Source organism: Cavia porcellus, unplaced genomic scaffold (genome assembly GCF_034190915.1).
Source record: "Cavia porcellus strain 051 isolate PalLab524CR breed Dunkin Hartley unplaced genomic scaffold, mCavPor4.1 scaffold_30, whole genome shotgun sequence".
Taxonomy (NCBI): domain Eukaryota; kingdom Metazoa; phylum Chordata; class Mammalia; order Rodentia; family Caviidae; genus Cavia; species Cavia porcellus.
Window position 1 is genome coordinate 32814189 of NW_026947513.1, and position 7937 is coordinate 32822125.

The 7937-nt window shown below is 45.3% G+C and overlaps 1 long non-coding RNA gene across 1 annotated transcript; it reads left to right on the top strand.

Moving 5' to 3' along the window:
- Window positions 1–2018: 2018 nt before the first annotated feature.
- LOC134474072 (uncharacterized) lies at window positions 2019–7621 on the top strand. The gene is made up of 3 exons (XR_010044663.1): window positions 2019–2215; window positions 2442–2573; window positions 4909–7621. It is a non-coding gene; the product is annotated as an uncharacterized LOC134474072 (long non-coding RNA).
- Window positions 7622–7937: the final 316 nt, after the last annotated feature.

The following is a 7937-nucleotide window of genomic DNA, read 5'->3' on the forward strand; positions in this document are numbered from 1 at the left end:
GTAATGGAAGATGATACAATAATTTTCAACTAGGGCGGGGGATTTAGCTCAGCAGCATAAGCACCTGCCTTGCAAGCAGGCAGTCGTGAGTTCGATCCCCAGTACCAATTAAAAAAAATTTCCAATTAACTAACTGAAAAGTAATAATACAAAAAAGAGTAGGTGACAATGTGTTCATACTGTATAGAGCATGAGAATGTTTTGAGTTGATTAAAAGTACAGATACAAATTCCTACCTATAGAGATTCAAATTTGATGATATCTAACTTAAGAGAATTAGAATTAATGGGACTCAGGAGTAAGCATTTTAAGAGATATCTCAAGTGATTATCATCATTTGGTGTCACAGAAACCATCTAAAAGCAAACTATCCATTGAGAAGCACTGTGTGTGAGGAATACATCTATAATCACGGCACTCCTGGGAAGCATGGGAACAGTGCAGGTTTCAAGCCCAGCCTGGGCAATTCAGTGATTTATGAGACCCTGTTTCAAAAAAAAAAAAAAAAAAAAAAAAGGCTGAGGACAGAGTTCAGTGCAAAAACCTTAGGTTCAAATCTGTATACTATAAAATCAAAACAGCTCTGCACACCTCTGCTCTGGTCTGGATGGGTGACAGGCCAGGTGTGCTGCTCTGTGCAGTCAGGAGGCCCAGACTTCTCCACGTTCTCCAAAGAGTCCTCCCCACTCAGGTGGCAGGCTGGAAAGAGCTGAGAGCTGGCATGGGTGGTCTGGGCCTGGTCCACAAGGGGTCCACTGGGCCCTGTCCAGTCCCGTGACACACAGCAGGGATGGGAGGGGTGGAAATGGAGCCGAAGGACCAGGTTGGGCGAGTCCCCCAATGCCCCTGGCACAAGGCAGAAGAGTGAAGGGAGGGGCAGGGCCACACTGAGTGCCACCCTGTACCATGGGAGGGAAAGAGAAGGCTGTGCGGGAGGCCCGACCCCCGCTAGGCCCCGCCGGGCCTGCGTCCTGGAGGAACGGATGACTAACCCAGCAGATAAATCATGTCTTTCTACTTGGGAGCTTGCCTGCTAATGAGGTACTAGTGCATAAACAGTTTGTTTCAACTCTAAACATTTTTTTCAAGCAAAGTAACTGCTGGGGCACAATTATAATGTAAGAACACTTTTATAAAATAACAAACTTGTAGGTATTTCGTGAGCAATTAGTGGTCTCTGACCAAATTTATGTTCGGTGGTTTCTGATGGATCCACAGTGTGTGAAGCCCAGCTGCACACCTCTGCTGGGCACAGAGTCAGAGTAATCATCTGTACTTTAAGGCACCCTGGGCTGGTCAAGGACACCTGTAAGAGCCCCCTCCCCTTGTTCCTCAGAATGGCTCCATATTATGGTGATGCTCACCCTGTAAGGGTGTCCCAGGAGGGTTTCTGTTATAATAAACCATTTCATTGTTTCAACAAACCTGTTCAAGACCAGCCTGCCTGTCAATGTATGGCTCAGTGCACAAAACCAATGATGTAATGTTTTATCACTTGCTTTGTACCTGCCACGTCTAAATTCTATATAAACTAAGCTCTCTGTAAACTCAGGGCTGTTACCTTTGTGGAATTATCCTGCCACGGTGCACTGGCGTGAAGATCCTGCAGTCTGCTGCCGTAAAGATTAAATGCCGCCTTCTTATCTCCTCGGTGCAGAGTCTTCCTTTCAGTTTGGTTTGGCTTGGGAATTTTCCCGCAACATAACTACTAGGAAATAATAAGTGCTTTTACTGGGCTCCCCTGTGCCTTGCTCTAAGAAAAAATAGCATAATGTGGGCTGCACTGGTCGAGGACTGAAAGCCATTCCTTTCTTCTTCCTTGGTAAGGAACACCAGTGCTCCTCAGCCAGCAAGTGATGCTGTGTTCCAGGAAAGGGCGGTAACTGATTCCAGGCAATCTCGGTAATCTAACTCACCTTATCCATGCAGCAGATACTACCTCCAGCTCTGTGCCGGTCTATCTTGAGACCTTGTGCCAATCACAGGCGAGGGGCAGGGATAAGGCCCAACTCCAAAGACAGGGGAGGGGAGGACTGGTAGGGAGCTCCTGCCAATGAACAAAAATGAAAGAGGCCTAATGAGAACACTGGGGCTTTTCCTTCCTGTGTTTGGATGATATCATGTGGGATGTGGTGCTGGATCTGGAGCAGCTGTTTTGTGGTCATGAGGAGAAAGAAGAGAATCACAGAAAGGATAATTTAGCAGTCTGGCCCAGGTAACTAAACATCCCTGGAGTCACTGCCCCTATTTTTCTGGAAAATGACATCCTTATAAGCTGCTTTTAGTTAGATACTCAGTCTCTTGCAGCCAAAAGCTCTGAACAAATACACATGGTTTTCTTTTCATTATTTATTGTGAGTATAAATGAATGTATAAATATTTTAAGGAATGAAGAACCTGACATTTTTCATTTCCTTCCAAGCTCTGTTGTTTGTTCACAGAGGGATTTTTATCCCAGGTATCTTGGTGGCCTGTGACATTTTTGGAAGCCTCCCTGCACCCAGTTCAAATGGGTACCTGGAAAACTTTATGCTCTAATTCTGAACTTCCTAGCTGAACCAATGGAACTGCAGGTAAGGAATTAAGAGGGTAAATGGACCATATTTGAAATGAATAATGAAAATTTGGGGAATAACCTTTAATTTTGGAATGAGTAGATCAAATTTTACCAGGATGATTTGCACTGGAGTCACAAAAATTTCAGGTGTCACCCAGCTTCTCACTGTCTTGATAGTGACAGTAAATGGGTATCTTTCCCGTGCACTTGCTGTTAGCTCCAAGCCTCGCATCCCTCCTTGTTTCCCTGATTACTCGTGACACTTTTGGAGAGTCTACTACACTGGATTCAATAACTGGGCCGTATATTTCCCATTGGAACTCAAATCAGGTTAATAGGAAAACAAAAAAGTTACTATCATATGTCCCGCTATTTTTAAATTTAGAGTGTGCCTTCATTTTTCAAATCTAGTCAGTAACTTTAGAACCAGCGAATAGACCTTTTCTTTGATATCCCTATGTCTCAGGCTAGCTAGGGTCTGTAATAAGAGGTCCTCAGGTGGTCCACTGCACTTTAACCAACATGGGTGTTTATTTCCCTAGCCGGGTCCCTTCCTAGACAAGAATCGAGGGTTGGTATATTGGTTGCTGATGTTGAGCTCCTGGGTAGATACTAGTTCTGCTGAGAAAGTATTTCCTATCCCCTTTCCTCTGGGAATAAATCAGACTTGTGCTTCTCTGCCCTCTTGGGGTCTGTTTTGGTCATGCAGTTTGCCCTGGACAAGGAAACAGGAGGTCGGTGGGTGTCAGAGAAGCAATCAGTTGCCAGGGCAAGGCAAAGTGTTGTGGAAGCACTGTTGATATGAAGGACAGCTGCCCCAAATACTGGTAGAGCTGCAGTAGATTTGTGGGAGTGGGAGGCACCCGCTGCTTGTGAGCCATCGAGAATAGAGGCTGTCAGTGCAGCTAACACTCACACCTCCTGATAATACACAGACAGGGCTCTGCTGTGCGCTTAGCTTCAGTCCCGAGGTGCTGCTGCTGTTCCCGTGATCTGTGACTTCCACCTGCTCCTAGAAAGATTGCATTTTAGCTGGGACTGGGCAGGAGATAACAAGACAGACTGCTGCCGCTTTGAGGGCGAAGGAACTGCAGTTATCTGAGCCAGGCAGGAGGATGCGCTTGCCAGCTCACAAGCCGGTCCTGGCCCCTCGCTGACTGTGCTCAGGAGGCCTCATTTCCATGCTGCGTGGCCCTCTCCTTGGGGCTGCTCGGCATAACATGCTCTCCCAGAGCAAGTAAGCCCAGAGAGAGGGAAAGAAGGAATAGGGTGTTGTGCTGTGTTGTATTGTATTGTATTGTTTTGTACTGGATTGGGCCCAGGGCCTTGGTCCTAGCCCTTTTTTATTTTGAGGCAGGATCTTGCTAAATTGGCCTCAAACTTTCCATCCTTCTTGCCTCGGCCTCCCAGAGTGCTGGGATTCCAGGACTACTCTCCATAAATGTTGTTTTACCCATCACATATATTTCCATGGTTTGAGTGTCCTTTGTCCCCTCTAACACTCACATCGACACTGGATCGCCGTGTGGTGGCAGCGGTGGGAGGCGCGGTCCTTAAGGAGCCTTCAGGTTGTTAGAGGGTTAACACCTTTCTGATGGGGCTGGGTTGCTTACAGTGCAGTTGCATTAGTTACTGGGAGAGCGGCTGTTATAAATCAAGGCCATGTCCATGTTTTTCCTCCCCGAGTGTGTTGACCATCTTTCGGATTTCCCCATGTTGTGAGACAGAACGGGACCCTCACCAGATGTGGTTGCCCAGTCTTGGATTTTTCAGCCTCTGCAACCATGAGCCTAAATAAATTTCTTCCTTTATGAATTCCTCAGGTTTGGGCATTTTATATAACAGCAGAAAATGTACCAAGACTGTAGGAGGGGTAATAATACTTAGCAGCAAGGCAGCCAGATTCCACATTAAATCAAGAAGAAGGGAAGAAGGGCTTAGGGGACGACCAGAATGCTCTACGCGATTCTCCCCTCCGGCCACACAGATATGCATGTGCATCTCCTTCTCATAAATTAATGTGCATTCTGTATCCTGAACATTGCATTTCTGGACTATAGTTCCTATGGCATCAAGAATTTTTATTTTTAGGGTCACTGTGCCCAGAGACTTGTTAATGCCCACATTGGAAACTGTTTTAAGAAAGAGTGGGAAGGGGAAGCTTTGATTTGGAAGAAGTGTTGCTCATCAGGAACCTTAAGAATGATTCATCTGAACTATGAGTCAGCTCATCACCGTAGTTCAGTGCTCGGATGAGTTACATAAGTGGAGATCAAATCAACCTGTCTTATGCCTTTTAAGTTTAGGTAGCAAACTCTTACAAGAAACCATGTTGAAATTTATGTTTGCAGGAGCACATTCCTTGTGCGTCTGAACCTCAAGTCTGTCCGGTGGGGATGGAGGTGGGAGGAAGAGGATCGCTGGGATCCCAATCTTCCACGTTCCTATGACTGTGTTAAAGAACACAACAACATGACCTCAGGCTCCGTAAACTTTCCTGCTTTGCCAGCGTAAGCAGCGGCTGATGTCCTAGACCCTTGATGACTCAAGTCCACATTACCGCCTCTTATCCGTCCACCAGGGGAAAAGAATGCAAAGTTTCCAATTACTGTCACCATCGTCACTGGTCACTTCAGCACTGAGGTTAGGCACACGTTTGAAACAATTGGTATGAAATTTTTAAATGACCTTTTAGTAGATAGTATAATATATGGAACAGGATTCATACACAGAGAGGGCAAGCACTGAGTAGCAAAATGTATCCAAGAAGGTAACAAAACCATATTTACCATGCATTTGCATTTACTTCACAAAAGCTTGTAACCTTAAAGCCCCTGAGCTGTTTGTCAGTGATCATCTTTTCATTTGATATGCCAGAATAATTTTTTTTCTGAAGTTACCATTGACTAAGAAAAGCCTGGTATTCTTTCCAAATACTTTGAGTTTGTGGGCTGTTCCTCCTGGGTTTGAATCATTCCAGTGGCTGATACTGCTTGTGGGAGCCCTCTCTCTCTTCATCCTGCCATTAACCAGGACTCCTTTATTATGAATAACAGGTACCACCCCAAAAGGGAATCTGCTAGTTCACAAAGCCAAGAAGGCTGTGGGAAGGCTGGCGGAGACTGAGGGAAGAGCCGGTCTGTCTGTGTCTGTGTCTGTGTCTGTGTCTGTGTCTGTGTCTGTGTCTGTGTCTGTGTCTGTGTCTGTGTCTGTGTCTGTGTCTCTGTTTCTGTCTCTGTCTCTGTCTGTGTCTCTGTCTCTGTCTCCCCTCCTCTCCCTTTCCTGCTTCACTCTGTCCCATCACATCATCTTACAATGCCATCCTCAAATTCTTCAGGCGAGGGGCTACAGAAGAACGAGCCAGGATAACTGGGAAAGTTCTGACAAAGGCCTCTGACTGGCCCAGCCTGGGTCAGGAGCCTGTATGCTGCCCAGGCCCGGCATCATGAGTGGCCAGCCTGGCCCTGTGTTGAGGCTGGAGGATGAGGCACTGCCCTACCACGACCACCCACAGTGAGAGGAGCTCCCTCAGGGTACAGGAGGGCGCAGGAATGGCAGGAAAAACTGTGCGAAGTTCCCAAGCCAGGCCCCCACCTCCCGCTGGCTCTCTCCTCAGGGTCAGCTGACATGTCCTGGTCTGCACTCCTACCGATGGGCCATTCGTGTTTCTCCTTTGTTCAGGTACCAGAGGGTCCCAAACACGTTCCTACCCGAGATTCCTTGGGATAAAGCGCTAAACTTAACCTTTTTACCTTCTCCTTCTAGACCTCTATTTTATCATCCCTAAAACACATTAAGGTGTTTTCCGAAACAGAATAACCGATTTTTTCCTTCCGTCCTCTCAGAGCAATGACTCAACATGCAACTAGCTTCTGAAGCATTAATTTTCTTCTCCCTGTGTGTGTATGCATACAAAGCATGCTGCCCCAATATGGGACCCTGTAACCCTAAAATTAATGCATGATTACCTCTGATGTGGGAATCCTGAGTAATTTTTATGCATTTTATTGATTTTATTGTATGTTTCCTTTACCTTTCACTTGTTTTTGTTTTTGTTCTTGAGACGGGATCTTACTCTATTTCAGTATGGTGTTGAACTCACCATGTAGCACAGGCTGGCCTCAAACTCACGGTGATCTGTTTCAGCTTCCTGAGTGTTGGAATCACAGGCATGCACCACCAAAGCTGGCTACTTTTCCTTTTTTTTGCTTCAATATACATATATATATATATACATGTCCATATGTTGTTTCTTTCAGCTTCTCACACTAGTGAGACAATACGGTATTTACACAGGCGGGTCTGATTCACTTTACATATGAGTATGGTCTCAAGCTGCATCATTTAACTATAAAAATCTCGGTGGAGCAGCGGCGCAGAATCCTATTCCAGTTTGGGGGAACTCTCTTCCTCGCCTGGGGGCCAGGCCACAGTTTCCTGCTGGGACCAGTGAGTGGGGCCGAGGCTTGGAACCCCGTCCCAGCCTGGTGGACCTTTCTCCCTCACTTGGAACAACACTTGAAGCTCAAAAATATAGGAAAATGACAAAATGAAAGACCAAAATGCAATCTCAAACATCCAGCCCATCCCAAGAAAGCCTAGGAGCCATGTGCATAGAAGAAAACATGTGCCACATACCTGAAATACCTGAAATAATAGTAACTGAAATAAAGAAGCAACTCTGGGAAGCCTTAAAGGAATTCAAACTAGAAATAATCTCTCAGGTGAAAGAAGAAATGATAAAAGAAATGAAGGAGATGCTGACCATATCTAAAGAAGACACAGTTAAAAAACTATAAAAGTCTCCAGTTTATCCTTCTTTATGGCTGAATAGTACTCCATTGTATAAAGATAGTTATACTACTGATTTCTCTGTGTTCACTGAAGAGAAAGATTTGTGTTGGTACTATCTGGACAACTGAATGCAGATGTCTTGTGCTCTGGGTGAATGACTCAGGATGACAGTGTGCAATTATGTACTACTGTTGCCCCCTGAGTTATGTTTTGAATTCTTTAGTTTTTTCTTTTCCTCCTTGAAATAAAATGAATTTGGGAAAAAAATCACATCTTTTTTGTCCATTCCTCAGTCAGTGGGCATTTAGGTTGTTTCCAAGGTCTGGCTATTACAAATTGTGCTGCTATAAACACGGGTGCGTGTATATCACTGTGGTACGATGTTTTTAATTCTTTTGGGAAGATACCCAGAAGGGGAATAGCTGGGTTGAATGGGACCTCCTATGCTAGTTTTTTGAGGACTCTCCACACTGATTTGCACAGTGGTTGACCAATCTGCATTTTGCTTCTATTTCTATAGTGAACAAATGAAACCAATTCAAGACAAGAAAGGAGGAAAGGATGGCACCTGCTGCATGCCATCCAT